This window comes from Macadamia integrifolia, chromosome 1 (genome assembly GCF_013358625.1).
Source record: "Macadamia integrifolia cultivar HAES 741 chromosome 1, SCU_Mint_v3, whole genome shotgun sequence".
Taxonomy (NCBI): Eukaryota; Viridiplantae; Streptophyta; class Magnoliopsida; order Proteales; family Proteaceae; genus Macadamia; species Macadamia integrifolia.
The window spans coordinates 19,487,962-19,504,204 of NC_056557.1; the positions used below are offsets into that span (position 1 = coordinate 19,487,962).

Consider the following 16,243-nt stretch of genomic DNA (forward strand, 5'->3'; position numbering starts at 1 on the left):
CTGTTATTCTGTTAGTTGGGCTTTCTACTATGATCTGCCTCAGTTACATTATCCACTTGTCTAGTTTATGTTTCTGTTTATAACCCTGAACTTTCTAGTCAATTTCAAGAAGCCTTTTTCAAGTGAACTTCTCAAAATCAGGGATAATGGACTTGATTTTTAAAAATTTGACCGGCTACTGTTTATGGTTTCATATTGCTGCTTAATATAATAATAATAATAATGATAATAATAATAAAAAAAAAAAAAAAAGATCTCTGCTTGTTACTATTCTTAATTATATATACCCTGCCCATCAATTATGTTATTTTCTGGGTTTCGACTTTCCTATTTGATGAAGGAAATATTCGTATCTCCCAATCCAGCAGTTGAATTTCCATCAGATTTTGCAATAGTTTAATACTCTGAACAGAGGACTTGACCAGATTTCTGGTCTCATTTGAACATTTGACTTGCTGAAATCAATTTTCTCTTGAGCCTGGTTTCAGAACCATTCACTGAGATTTTGATTTCTAAGGGATTTCTGAATTCCTAAGCTGAGGCAATTTAGAACCCTATCATAGAGACTAAACTCAGCCCTGGACTATAATTTGCTACAGATACGAATCAGTTTAAAAGATTTGGAAAAATTTGAGATATTTTGGGTTTTGCGAAGAGTTTAGTCTGTCAAAGGGGGGAGGGGGGACCACTTAAATCCTACATAGTGGCAGACCAATTCTCCTTCATCAACTCTCTATGTAACCCATCAAATTGAAAATTGACCCTCTTTGGGAGAAAGTTTAAAATTTGGTTCCTCTAACAAAACATTGTCATCACTTTTCATGATTGCTTCTTCTCTAAAACCCTTAAATTCTAATACAATTAGAACCATTTACCCCCTTGTGTAGCCTTGCTTACTAAGATCATAACAAGTACAAATTTACATGAATCTTATGAGTTTCCAAATTTTGAGTTGTTTTACTAATTTGATGCTTCAAATAGATTAAAATAACTGTAACAAATACCAATCAAAAATTTCAAAGATTTAGAAAAAATTCAAAGTTAGTGCACTCAAATCAATAGTTGTCATGCACAAGCAGTAATGAAATGACCATGTAAGAAAGGCGGTCACATAAATGAACAGAGGAAACTAGTCTCGCAAGTCCCAACTGTCCAATCCATTTGATGTGAAGCACACATCAAACGAAATCCAAGTTCTCAAGAAATATAGCTGATATGATTAAACTGAGTCCATTTCTCAAAACTCAACCTTAAATATTGTGACCATATGTGATAGGAACCAAAACACATCAACATCAGCCTCAAACTTGAATTGCAAATCACATTAAGACACTAAAAAACAAAAATTGACCAACTCAGGGAAACCACACAACAAAAAAAAGGTTAACAACAACAGCATCCAGAAAAAATCAATAGGTAAAGAGTAAAGTAAGACCTATATGCTACCTGAACTATAAGTGGCCTTCTATGAGCTGAAATTTTTCCCTTCCTCTGATGAATGGGAATTAGAGTCAAATTTCTGCGGCTACCGTTCACAATAAATTGGTCCACTGGCTTCAGAGAGGAACCTAGCAGACAAATTTGGTACGGTTCAGACATTCCAAGGTCCAAGCAAACTTTAAAAATCAGAATGATCAAAACAACTGGTTACATAAGCGCATTACACGTTGTTCTAGTGAAGCTTAGAAATCAAGTTGAAATACATTTGTGATAGCCTGCTCTAATAGAAAGCAATGAGCAGTAGCACCCAGGCATTTTAAATTTTCTATTATTTTCAAACTCAAAACTGAATTCAACACAAGTAAGGTTCTTCTTCTTCTTTTATTCTTTTATTTTTAAATAATGTCCCAACACTCATGTCCTGAACTTGAATAGGGAAAGGAGACATCATAACTAATAAATCTCCCCACATAACTTGAAATGCAGTTGAATAAAACAACTAGCTCTTGGACTTTCAGTTGTCAATTTATGTCCCATACGTATACTTGGTAGGTATTCATGTTTTTCCTTATAGGTATCATTGCCAGCGACACTGATATGTATCCCCCATCATTCCCCACACCCTCAACACCACCTCCCCAACCCCCCCCCCTAAAAAAAAAAGAAAAAAAGAAAAAGAAACAAAAGAAACAAATTCCAATCTTCAAACAAGGTGCCATTTTCTACCAACTATAGATCTCAGTTGAGATTTGGGATCCCAGACATCCCCAGCCACGTCTATTCCATACAGGAACCCATATGCCTCCACTTTACTATCCAATCTATGATTTATATTTCCAAAAATAAATAATACAAATAATCGTTAATCGAGACAATGTATACTAGATTCACACTAAAGACTCTCATCAGAAACATTTTGATTGTTATCTTTTCTTATTTGGCTTTGGTTGGTGATGAAGTGGATTAAGGGAGAACTCTGCAACTTTACGTACTAAAACATTATCATCGAACCACTAATCAGACTTTTGGTTTATGGTTCTACTATCATTAAATTACTGTTAGTATCCAACGCTGGCTTTAAAGTTATGGTGAGGATGGGTTTTAATCCAGATCTGATTGGGCAAATGCCAAATGCTTTCCATCCTCAGCTACCAATCTCTTTTTAAGACTTCATTTTGTTGGGATTTCTGCTTGATGAGTGATGCAAAACTGAAAACATATTCCAGAAGGAGGAAGAGGGTAGACCAAGGCTGTTTCTAAGCCCCACGGCTTGGGTGTTGATGGGGATTTAGTTTATTAATTAGTTTCTAATTTTAACTTATATTTTCAGTCCAATATTAGTTTCTAATTCCAGTCTATATCTAGTTTCCTTTTTCATTAGTTTACAATCTTAGTTTTTTAGTGACTAAATATTAGTAGTTTTGTTATTTCAGTTCTAGTAACTTTGAGTTACCAATTTTTGTAAACATTCCCCATCATTATAAATAAAGGAAAGGGGTTCTTTTATGCCCCACGATTTTATGAAACAAAAATTATGTTGTTGTCGCTGCTTCTCTATGAGAGTCTGTTGTGTGTTTGATCACCTTTTATGGTTGGTGTGTGATCCGATGAATCAGTGTGGCATGAAGTCCAGGGAGTCTTTTCAGGTTCTAGTATTCTCGTCAAGTCTTCTCTTTTCTCAAGATCAAAAAATTCTGAAATAGGTACTTAAACTGCAACTTTGCAGTAGTGTTTCAGGCACTGCTGCAGTGTGTTTAGTACTTATACTAAACACTTTGCAGCAGTGTTTCAGGCACTACTGCAACACAGGTATTTATACAACAACTTTTCTGCCCAAAAAATTCTGAAATAGAACCTTTTGGCCTCTTCTGCTGAGCCAGTTCCAGCCACTGTTTAGGCCCCAAATTGAGGTCGATTGTTCCCCTATGTTGATGGATCGACCCAAAGTAGGTCTGATTCTAAGCTGTTGTTAGAGAGTTAAACTGAATTTTGTCTTGCAGTAGATCTGCCAGAATTTAAACAGAATCTGTAACTGATCTGTTTAATTATGTTCTACCATTTTCCTGCTGTTGTTTTGGAGCTGCTACATCTTATTAATACTGTAGGATCTTACTTTATTGGATCTACTGAAATCTGGGCTAGATAATATTGGGTATTGTGATTGATATTTACTGTTACCCTTTGGTCTGTGTTCTGATTTTTCTTACTGGTATATCAATCCACTGTGGATTATTGTGGAGGTTATGTGGTTGTTCTTTGGTTTAATTTTCATGCAGTTTTTAGTCCAATTTCGTTTGTCGAATCTAGTCCTACATTAATGAGGTTGGCAAGCCTCGTTTGGTGTTGAAGGCATCAAAGAGAACCAAATAAAAAAGGGGATTTACTCTTACCTCTGATGGACGCCAAGAGAGGGGGTTTAATGTGGAAAAATAGAGTCCTGACAATGTAGGGTCTTCAAATATAGAATCAGTAGCACCACAGCATTCATAATTGGTTAAATGTATCATACATCTGCAACAAAACTATTAAGAGTTCATGCTGCTTTTCTAGGTATTCAATAAATTTAAAATTGTAGAGATGATATGAACCCAGCTCATTTATATCATACCAGCTAGCAGAGATGGTAATAGAATAACTAATGTGGAAATAGATTTTTCAACTGAGTTCCTTCCTCAAACAAATAGTAACTAACAACATAACGACAAGACAATCAGAAAACTAGAAATAAATTGAGTAAATTTTTCTCATGGAAACATATATGTGGTGATCCAATTACAATTTATCCATACCGTCTATGTACATGAAGTAAGATCTTAATGAGGAAGCAAATCCTTGATTGTAAATACAAAGAGGGAAGCAAAACGGAGTCCAGAACTACCAAGTTGCACAGAATCATAGTACCCCCTTAGTCTTATAAAGAGATTATTCATTAACTTTCCCAACAATCTAACTAAAATCCTAAAATCTCCTAGGTAGTTTAAGCTATTTTGTTCCACATTGCTTGCCTGAATGGCCTCTCAACATAAGGTGTATGGGTGGGTGGGGGTGTGGGGGTGTGTGGGTGAGGGGGGGTTCGAGGAGGGATCCTATAATGTTTTGTTATAGTAGACACACCAAATAGTAGTTGCGCAAAGGACTTGTTTTCAATTGCAGATAAGATTACATAGGGCATCTACTGACTCTATAGAATGGAATTCTCTTTATGACATGGTTAGATGATTTAACTCTTTTCCATAAATAGATTCAATAAAGCAAAACCCAAGTATTGAAATGCACATATGAAAGAATGAAGGAACAACAATAAGTAACAAAATTACAAGTTCGTTCCGTGCGGGGAAAAATAAACAGCATACATTGCCATTTGCTATGAATTATTATCGACTAAACCAGTGAATTTGGCCCTGTCAGAACCAGCTATAATACAAATTTTATACTATTCAGGGGCCAAACCATCTGAACAAGATGACCCATTTTAGCTGACAGTTTGGACTCTAATATAGTACAATCATTGGTCTAAAAGCAGCATTACATTAGTTACACAATTGAAATCACAAGCACTATAAGAACATATATAAGAGCAGAAAAAGAAAAGATAACTGAACAATAGGCTTCCACCTCCAACACGCCCCAACCCCGCAAACGCCCAAAATTATGTAAAAGGAAAATGAATCATTTTGTTTCGAGAAACCAGTGGGACAGATATCCAAGTGACTCGGTAAGACAGAGCTGTCACTACTGGAACAACAGATATTCTTCCTCTGTTGGGACTAAGCTATGGAGAATCAAAAAAAAAAAAAAAAAAGAAATTCCCAAATTGACTTACCATATAAACAATGGATTTGTAAAATCAATTCATATTAGGTAATGGCACAACCCAGACCGATGGGTCTTCAACAGACCACTTGAGACACACATAGAGGTGTAAGCGACGTAAAAAATAAAAGAGAAAAACATTCAGCATGGTCCCCTTTACTAAAGGAGTCTTATTTTGGAGAACTGTTACCTGGAAGTAGTCAATGAGACACCTTATGAAACTCAGTAGCCTTCATTCTTATCATCATGAAGCTGTTCAGTTTCTCCTTGCTTAACGGAATGAAGGAAAGGGAAAGAAATTTTATTCACGATTGTAGAAATAGATATGAAAGAAAGAAAAAATGAACTAGAGTCACACAACCAGAGAACAAGAACCAAGGTGAAGAACACCCTAAACTTTGATAGTTCAAAGGCCTTAATTGTAATAATGCATGAGGCAAGGGATCTATACAGATCTCAATTCTAATAGTTTCTCTAAGAAATAGTCTCATTCACTAACAAGCTGTATTAATTTTGAAATTCTTTCCATGTTCTACAGATGCAGCATTTTTCTGATTACACATGCTTTTGATGGCAGGTCTTGGATTCTGATTATCTTTGTGTGTCTGCTGGACAGCAACAACCTACATTGAATTCACTTGTTTGTCCTTTTAATAGTAGTTACAATGGCACTTGAGGATACCTTTCATCCAACATCAATGCATATTATCATTGAAAAGAAAGTGTATATATTTTAGTTCTTCTCATCTCTACTTAGTCCTAAGTAAGAATAATTGTATTCTTTCCCATTGAGACCTACATAATAAACCACCAATATAATTCTATGCTTCCTAATTTGACTCCACACTCTTAAACCTTTTCATCCCTTTCAATTAAATCAAACACAAACCAGCAAGCTTGATTTCCATCCTATTTTAAACCATAAATTCCTGACCCGCCACAATTTTCTTATGAAATTGAAATTTTCTACTATCAAACTCCAGTTTTAGTTTAACAAGAAAATCTAATCTCATCATTGTTCCTTAACCATTAAACCATCGGTTAAACATTCCAAACTGTTTCAGATAAGATCTTACATCATTTCCAGAAACCACAGAGCATGTTGTAATTCCCTTGATTCCATTGAGGCATTACATCAAACACCTACTAGGCTACTAGTCACCAACACTACAATCAACCATATCTATGTACTCTCTTTTTTTAGTTTGGACAATTGAATGTGCCATTCATAATAATAATAAAAACAATAATAATAATAACAAAAGACCCATGTATGGTACAAAGATCAAGATATAAGTTTCTGTGAATTCATCGAATAAAAGAGAACAAGAATGAAAATGCTATGAACCAATATCAGATATGTGACTTCAATTCTCAGAGGAATAGTAAGAGGTTCGAATGAACCAACATGGGAATGGGATTCATTCAATTCTCTATGTAGTGAGAAAAAAAATAATTAAAAGAACACAGATTACAAAAACAAAATCAGTAAGACATGGAAAACTGAAACATCAAAAGATCATTGCTTACCTCAAGTTATGCGAAGAAGATGACCGATGGTAAGGTTTGTTGATCCCAACAGAGCACTCAAGTAGACCCACGAACAAACATGGGAATGAGATTCGTTTGATTCTCTGTGAAGTGAGGAAAAAAAAAACACAGAATACAAAAACAAAAAACGTATGACATGGGAAATAGGCTGAAAACAAAATCTTTGCTCACCTCAGATGAACAACCAACCCGAAGAAGATGAACGATATAAGGTTTGTTGATCCCAACAGAGCACTCGAGCAGACCCACGAACCCTAAATGATAGTGACACGCACAGTCACTGTGTCTGGTCTGAGTTCTCTCCCCTCCTTTATCTTTCTCCCATGGCGATGGAGCAGGAGCCGAAGCAGCACCAGAAGAAGTGACAGGAACAACAAAGAGTTCCAAGAGAAGAAACTTCAGAATCGTAAACTGGAGGAGAGCACTCACGCAGCACCAGTTCTCTCCCCTCCTCTGTCTCTCTCTATGTGTGAATGAGAAGTGGATGAGTGAGTCAATCGATTCTTCTCCCTTCAGTCCTTCTCTCGCCGTCCTTCTCCCTTATTTAAGAGTGCCCTAAATCTCTTGAAACCAACAACCCATCTTCCTCCTCTCAGAAATCCATAGTCCAAACAACTGAAACCAGCAACCCATTCTTTCCCCTTTCAGAAATACATAGTCCGAACAGCAACTTATGCCCTCAATGATGCAATCGGATCATCGGATGTTAAAGAGTCGATTGTAGAAGACGATTAAACTAGAAATCGTAATTTTTTTCACCGATTGGAACATGAATCATGTCCAACACGTAGGGATACAAAGTCTGGCGTACGACTTCCACTGTTTTGGCTATTTTGGTAATACGCAAACTGATTTTGGGTATATACGTTGAGTGAAACCCATTGTGGGTATTTCTATAAAACCAAACCCAATATTGGGTAATCAAGTATCCCAAAAAAAAAAAGACACACAACATGCTATTAAAAAATTCTGTGCAATTAAAAAAATACAACAAACACAACATATAACAACATGCTATTAAAAAACTTCTATAATTAAAAAAATTAATCTACACCATCAAATTCTATAATACATACAATGACATGTTATTAAAAAAATAAAACAAACTCAACATACAATAACTTGCTATTAAAAATTTCTGTAATTAAGAAAAATTAACTTGCAACATCAAATTCTGCAATACATACAATATCATGCTATTAAAAAAAATCACATGTGATTCATCATTTGAGGGTCGATTTCAGAGAGAGAGAGAGAGAGTTGTAACTTGGAACTAATTGAGTGCAAAATAGCTCAAATAATTTAACAAAAAAATAACATGCACTTCATCAACTTGTTCATCGATTCCAGAGAGAGAGAGAGAGAGAGAAAGGTAACAGAGCTTTGAAATCCCTAAATCTCTAACATCGATCGATTACAGCAAGATTCGCTTACCTGATAATCGATTTAGGTTCTAATTGATTCAAACCTTAACCAGGTCAATAGCTTGGGAGAACAAAAGTTTGCAATAGATTCAAACCATAACTAAACCAACAAACTTAACGATCCTCAGATCACTCATTGTGAGGAATAATCGAGTGAATCCCTAAGTCTCAATTGCTTCATAGAGACAGAGGTAACAACAAGAAAAATAAGAGAGAGAAGAGAGAGCTTCAGGCATGAGAAGAGCTGAAGTTAGGGATTTCAAATTACCCCTCTCTTATGAAATCGATTTGACTTGAGATCTGGTCAGTTCGATCATGCTTTATGACAAACCAATTTATTCTTCACCTAAACTGATTTTGGTGGTGGTCTCTCTCTCTCTCTCTCTCCCCTGATCTACGTTGTCCACCTCAATAATGCCATATGTCGTCTTCTATAAGTAGAATAATATAGGAATTGCAAGATGAGGAATAACAAAGGATTTCTCCTTTGGATCTGTAGAAACGCAACCCTAAAACGATGTAGAAGATAATGGAAAAACAAAACAAACAATGCACACAGATTTTTACGAGGTTCAGCAAGGTTGCCCACGTCCCCGGTGAGATAAGATCCTGCTTCACTATCAATGGAGAATAGGGTTACAGCGCTCGTCCTCACACCTCTTAGTATTGCTTGCATTGCAGAGAAAAAAATCCTCGCTACAAATATATAGCGAAAAAACCCTAATCTGAAAAGTATACAATTGCCCTCAAATAAAAAATTCGAGCGAGGGGGTTGCGCCCCCTACACCCCCTGCTATACAGGGGGGCCTCCTGCCCCCCTTGCAACCCCCACGGCCTGCTAATTGGCTAATGGGACCGTCTTCCTGCCTGTCTAGGTGCTGCACCAGTACTCCCTGGATTAAACTGGGACGAAATACAAGACATCATACACCAATAATCTCCACCTTAGCTTGAATTCTGTCGAGCCTCCTGTAAAGATAACTTATAGACGTCTTCATCATTGTACCTTATTAGAGATACAAACCCGCACCTGTTTGGTGCGTCCCTCATCTTCAACAATGAGTAATATTAATCAAGTCCAAACAGGACTCGAACTTCTCTGTAGTAACTGGCTTTGTAAACATATCTGCAAGATTGAGATCTGTATGAATTTTTCTCAAGTGAATACTGCCTTCTGACACAAGCTCCTTGATCTTATGAAATCTCACATCAATATGCTTTGTCCTTGCATGAAACACCTGATTCTTTGCAAGATGTATGGCACTCTGACTGTCACAATGTAACACTGTACCTCCTTCCTCCAACCCCAACTCATGAACCAGTCTAGCCAACCAGACTCCTTCCTTGGCAGCCTCAACTATTGCCATATACTCTGCCTCTATAGTGGACAATACAATTGTAGACTGAAGCATCGCCCTCCATGATATAGGTCCACCAGCCAATGTAAACACATACCCTGTAGTAGACCCCCTCTTGTCTAAATCACAAGCATATTCAGAATCAACATAACCTGTCAATTCTGTAGAACTTCCCTTACCACTGAACATAACACCTATATCTTTAGTCTTGCTCAAATATCTGAAGATCCACTTAATTGCATTCCAATGCTCTTTCCCTGGATTACTCATGTATCTACTAACAACACTAACTGGATGAGACAAATCCGGCCTGCTACAAACCATAGCATATATGAGACTCCCAACTGCGCTAGCATAAGGGCCTTGAGACATCTGCTCCACCTCCTCATGTGTTGTAGGGCATTCCCTTTCAGATAACTTGAAGTGGCCAGCTAACGGAGTGCTAACTGGCTTAGCATTTTCCATATTGAAACTCTCTAGCACCTTTTCAATATACCTCTTCTGAGTTATCCAAAGTTTACATGCATTTCTATCTCTAAGGATTTCCATGCCAAGGATCTTCTTAGCAGCTCCAAGATCCTTCATATCAATTTCAGCACTCAACAAAGACTTCAAAGAGACTATATCATATTTGTTCTTTGCAGTAATGAGCATGTCATCAACATAAAACATCAACAAAATAATAGAATTATCACTTGACACTTAATAATAAACACAACTATCATACTCACTTTTTGTGTAGCCAATCTTCATCATGTGGGAATCAAAGCGCTGCCTAGGAGATTGCTTAAGGCCATAAAGCGACCTCTTAAGCAGACAAACATGATCTTCTTTTCCTTGCACCTTGAAACCTTCAGGCTGCTCCATGTGAATCTGTTCCTCCAAGTCACCATGAAGAAATACAGTTTTCAAATCAAGTTGTTCAAGCTCTAAATCATACATGGCCACGAAAGCAAGTCGTACCCTGATCGAAGTGTGTTTCACCACTAGAGAAAATATTTCATTGTAGTCTATCCCCTCCTTCTGTGCATAACCCTTGGCTACAAGTCTGGCCTTATACCTTTCATACTCCTTCTCAGATGCTGCCTCTTTCTTACGAAAGACCCATTTACACCCAATGATTTTTCTTCCCTTGGGTTTTTCCACAATCTCCCAAGTCTTGTTCTTCTGTAGAGATTCTATTTCCTCCATCATAGTTGTCATCTATTTATCATGTTGTGTATCACTCAGCATCATGGTAGGAAGATGGATCACCTGTACCTAAAGTGAGGGTATAGGCAACCATATCCTCAAACCCGTATCTCATAGGTGCTTTGTGAGTACGCTTCCCTTTACCCTTTGCCACAGTATAGGAAACTTCTACTGCTTCCTGTTGTCCTGAAAAGTCACTTGATGGCTCATTCTCTCTTATTGTTTCTAACTCACCTAACTCCACCTGCACAGTAGAACCTTCTTTATTTTCATCAACTGTTTGTGAATTGTAATTTGACTTCACTATATGAGACTCATCAAACACAACGTCTCTACTAACCACACCTTTCTGTGAACTTGGATCCCACAACTTGAATCCCTTTACACCTTTCTTAAAACTAAGAAAGATACACTGCTTAGACTTTGAGTCTAACTTGGAACGCTACTCACTCTCAACATGTGCATAGGCTAGACAACCAAATATTTTTAGAATAGAATAATCTACTGGTTTTCCTGTCCATACCTCTTCAGGAATTTTACAATCAATCACCTTTGATGGAGACCTTTTGATGAGGAAACATGCCATGTTCACTGCTTTTGTCTAAAATCTCTTGCTCAACCCTGCATTCAGCCTCATACTACGAGCTCTTTCTAGAAGTGTTCTATTCATCCTTTCAGCTACACCATTTTGCTGTGGTGTCTTTGGAACTGTGAAGTGACGTGTAATCCCTTCAGCTTTGCACAATTCTAGAAACGGCTTGTATGTGTACTCTCCTCCATTATCTGTTCTCAAGTATTTAATTTTCTTTCCTGTCTTCCTTTCTACCTCAGCCTTCCATTTCTTAAATTTAGTGAACACCTCGCTTTTTTGCTTCATAAAGTAGATCATGACTTTCCTTGAGTAATCATCAATAAAGGTCATGAAGTATTCTGCCTCACCTTTAGATTTTGTTGTTGAAGGACACCATACATTGTTGTGTACATAATCAAGCACCCCTTTACTCTTATGTTTTGCAGTTTTGAAACTAACCTTGCACTGTTTCCCGAGCACACAATACTTGCAGAAGTTCAGTTTACAAGTTTTTACTCCCTTCAACATTTTCCTTTTATGAAGCTCCATCAATCCTCTTTCTCCCATATTCCCTAACTGCATATGCCACAGATAGGTATCATCTGTATCAAATACTGCATCTGTAGTCACAGATGCTCCACCTATAACTGTGCTCCCTATGAGTCTGTATAGGTTTCCTGTTAGTTGTCCCTTCCTGACAACCATTACACTCTTAATAACTTTGAGAACTCCACCTTCTGTTATGTACTTGCAGCCATTTGAGTCAAGTGCCCCCAAAGATATTAAGTTTTTTCTTAATTCTGGTATATGTCTCACATCTGCTAAGATTCTTACTATTCCATCAAACATCTTGATTTTGATAGTGCCTATTCCAATGGTCTTGCATATAGCATCATTCCCCATTAGGACAGACCCACCATTATATGGTTGATATGTATCAAACCAATCCTTATGTGGACACATGTGATATGAACTTCCAGAATCTAAAATCTAAGAATCAGAAGATTGATTCTTACCTGATGATACAGAGAGTACATCTCCATCATCTCCATCTAAATTGTCAGCCACACTAGCTTCCTCAGATGTCTTATCTACATCTTTCTTCTTTAAGTCCGCCTTCCCCTTCAAGCACTCTCTCTTCAGATGACCTTCCTTCTTGCAATAGTAACAAGAGACCTTTGTCTTTGCCCCTTTTGATTTCGATCGATCTTCCCAGATCCCTTCTGATTTGATCTCCCTCTTTCTTGCTCCTTGTCACTTCTGAAAAGACCTTCTCCTTGAGATTTTGTACTACTGGCCTTCTTCCTTGTATCATTAAATATGAGGGCAGCTGCGACTTCAACCATCTCAAGGGTCTCTTTCCCGTACAAGAGAATCGTTACTAGGTGATCATATGATTCTGGGAGCGACGATAGCAACAGTAACGCCTTGTCTTCATCCTCGATCTTAACCTCTAAGTTTACAAGTTTACTTACGATCTAATTGAACATGTTAAGATGCTCTAATAGATCCGTACCTTCCTCCATCTATAGAGAATACAATTACTTCTTCACGAACAACTTGTTCATTAAGGACTTTGTCATGTAGATGCTTTCAAGTTTCGTCCATAACTGCGATGCAGATTCGATACCCACAACATATTGTAGGGCATCATCAGAAAGGTTTAATCGAATAGCACTTACCGTCTTTTCCTCCATCTCGTCCCAATCTTTGTCAGTAGTTTTTGCAGGTTTCTTCGACTTCCTCAGCAACGTTTTCGCCAAACCCTGCTGTATCAGAAGATCCTTCATCCTTTGACGCCAGAGGATTAAATTTTTCTTCCTATTAAACCTCTCGATATCATACTTGACATTCGATCCCTTCCCTGCCATCGTGATAGTAAACCCTAGAAAACGGAAACCTAGAGCTCTGATACTAATTTGTAGAAATGCAACCCTAAAACGATGCAGAAGATAATGGAAAAACAAAACAAACAATGCACATGGATTTTTACGAGGTTCGACAAGGTTGCCTACGTCCCTGGTGAGATAAGATCCTGCTTCACTATCAATGGAGAATAGGGTTACAGCGCTCGTCCTCACACCTCTCAGTAACGGGACTGCCATCTTGCCTGTCTAGGTGCTACACTAGTACTCCCTGGATTAAACTGCGACGGAATACAAGACATCATACACCAACAGCATCCCCGATGTTAACTATACTTGTAATATTAATGACTCATCTATTGTCATACGTTAAGCAACGAATACCCATTGTATGTCATAGGCTTATCCCATCTTGGTTCGATGGCTTCATGAATCAAGAGGACAAATTTTGAATTTAGGTTAAGGTTTTAAAATGCGGAATCGATCTCAAAGTCGGGATCCAGCTCCTCTCCTTAGCCCCATCACCCAGTAAGGGTGTCAATTGGACGGTTTGGTTCGGTTTCAGTCAGGTTGAATAAAGACGCGAGATGCTGACAAAGACTTGGAGAACAAGGTGCCAAGAACTGTTGGATCATTACCCCGCCGCGTGGCGCTCACCCAAGCAATTATGGGCAATATTTGGGTGAGGGGTGCTAAGGAGGGGAACTGAATCCTCTCAACCGATACTAATACAAATCGGATGGGTCTCAACCGATTAGATTTTGATCGAACTGGATCGAAGGGTTTTTTTTTTTTTTTTTTTAAGTAAATATTGTTGCTAATATCGGACCAATTTATTCTTGCTTTTTATTTAAAAAAAAAAAAAAAAAAAAAAAAGGGTTTTCTGGACCAGTTTACCTTTATACTTTACTAGTGGATCTTTCTGGATTCGGATGAAGGAATGGTCTTGGCGGATACTGATTCGATACGGACTATCTGATGGATTCGATTTTTAAAATCATGGTTCAGATCCCTTGCATGGACGAGATGCTCACTTTAAGTCTAGGACTTTCTTTTATTATTTAAAAGAACGCTATTAGTCGCATAAGAGGGGCCAAATGAGGCCACAAGCTATTTTATTTATCCTTTTTTTTCTTTTTCTTTTTTTTTTTTTTTTTTTTTTTTTTATTAAGAGTACTAGGGAAAGTGTTTCCTATGGGAGAGCATGTTCCTATGAATGTGCAAGGGTTAATGGAAATGTGCAAAGAAGCATTAAGAAGAATGTGATTTTGTATTTCATAGGGGGTGTGGTAATCATTTCACCCCCAATGTCTGGATGCAGGGGCTATGCTCCCATCCATAGAAACCATTTTCCTTTTAATTTCATTAGAACTCTTAAGAATGAATTGAATTTGGTAGTCACTGATTCGGAATTTATAAGAAATCAATTTTAGGCCACATACAAGGCCTCTGATTAATTTGGGAGATAGTAATCACCGATCAGATGTACTTAGTTGTGACCGAGGTTTTAAAAAATAGACTCGGGAATCGAATTGGTCAGAGTTGATTTTGATAAAAAACGGTCAGAATTGATTAGAAATAGGGTAGAATCAGTAGAAATTGACTAGACTTTACGATCGATCTTGATCTGAATCGACTAACTTACCTCCAATCCAATCTCGATTCTTAAAACCATGATTGTGGCAGATAGTAAAATATAGTGTGACGATTTTTTGAACAAAAAATTTCAATGCTCAATTCCATTAAAATATATATATATATATATATATATACCATATTAAATCTTTTATTTACATTACCCTATATCAAATCACCTCATAAATATTTATTGTCTAGGAGACGGCTTCTTCAATACCAATGTGGGTTGAATCTCCCATGCCACGCTAATAATGGTATGAGAATAAGATCATCTATATGGGACCCACATGATTAGGATAGAAAATAGAAAAACAATAAAAGAAATCATTTCCCATAAAGAGAGGGTGAAAACTCTTACCCAAAAAAAAAGAGAGGGTGATAACTGATCACACTTGCAGGAACCTTTTCCCCTATAATGTTTACAAGAAAGGATTCTCTAAACCTAAAGTGTACCTTATTATCTACACACATTCTACTTTTTATATACTCACATTCTACTTTATTTATATATATATATATATATATATATATACATGCAGTAAAAAGAAAGAAATGTGTGTAGGCTTAGGGTATGCCTTAGGCTGAAAGAGCCTCTAATATTTATATGGGAGAGGAGGGTTCTCGACCACACATGCATAGGAGAGTGACCAATGAAATTCGATGAAACAATTTGGTACATAAGAGGACAACAAGGTCATTTTATGAGAGAGAGATACCATACCATTCCATAATGGCTCAGAGAATCTTCCCTTTTCTTTTTCCTTTTTTTTATGAGAAAAAACCAAAGAGAGTTTAGATTAATAAATATTCTAGTACATCAATATTTGGATTCTGGATAGTTAGGCTAAAGTCATTGTTCATTGCCTTATGGGTATACAACTCAAAAGCTTCATTGTTTGGTCTGAGCCAAAATATATATGCCAAAAGGGGGGGGGGGGGGGGGTATGCTCAAAGGCCACGGTGTGGTACTGTTGTCAAAAGGAGCCCATGAAGCTCACTTGCATTATTCCAGATCTCAGCAATGATCCAACCTTCTTTGTTTGCTAACCTTAGTCATGATATAATGCCTATGCACATGCATCAGAAGTTTCTCCTATCAATACATAACCAGCTATCACCGGTAAGACACATTTCCCATTCAAAATAATGCATATAGCCCACCCTAATTTCTTCTCCCGCTTTCCAGAGAATATAGCAATAATTAGAATTGGGCAGTCCAATGTGGGAAAATTAGGACGAGGTGTTTGGAATGGAAGACATCACCTGTTTGTCCTCATGTTTACTTAAAATGCTTATCCACTGCTATGCTCGCACCAAAATGTTGTATGGGTTTGGTGTTGCATGTCTTTTAAAAATGATATTGTTCCTATGCTTCCATATGAAATAACATGT

General features: G+C 37.3%; 1 long non-coding RNA gene across 3 annotated transcripts in view; it reads right to left on the reverse strand.

Annotated features, from left to right (window-relative positions):
- Positions 1-7,617, reverse strand: part of LOC122085089 — a 10,529-nt gene extending 2,912 nt beyond the window's left edge. Inside the window, exons 1-5 of one of the 3 annotated variants that reach the window (XR_006142010.1) lie at positions 6,976-7,617; positions 6,784-6,887; positions 5,444-5,523; positions 3,831-3,951; positions 1,447-1,568 (exon numbers count right to left, since the gene is read on the reverse strand). This is a non-coding gene — a long non-coding RNA (uncharacterized LOC122085089). Of the gene's footprint in view, positions 1-1,446; positions 1,569-3,830; positions 3,963-5,443; positions 5,524-6,783; positions 6,888-6,975 lie in introns of all 3 variants that reach the window. The other 2 variants (XR_006142007.1, XR_006142011.1) reach the window with 2 other exon arrangements.
- Positions 7,618-16,243: the final 8,626 nt, after the last annotated feature.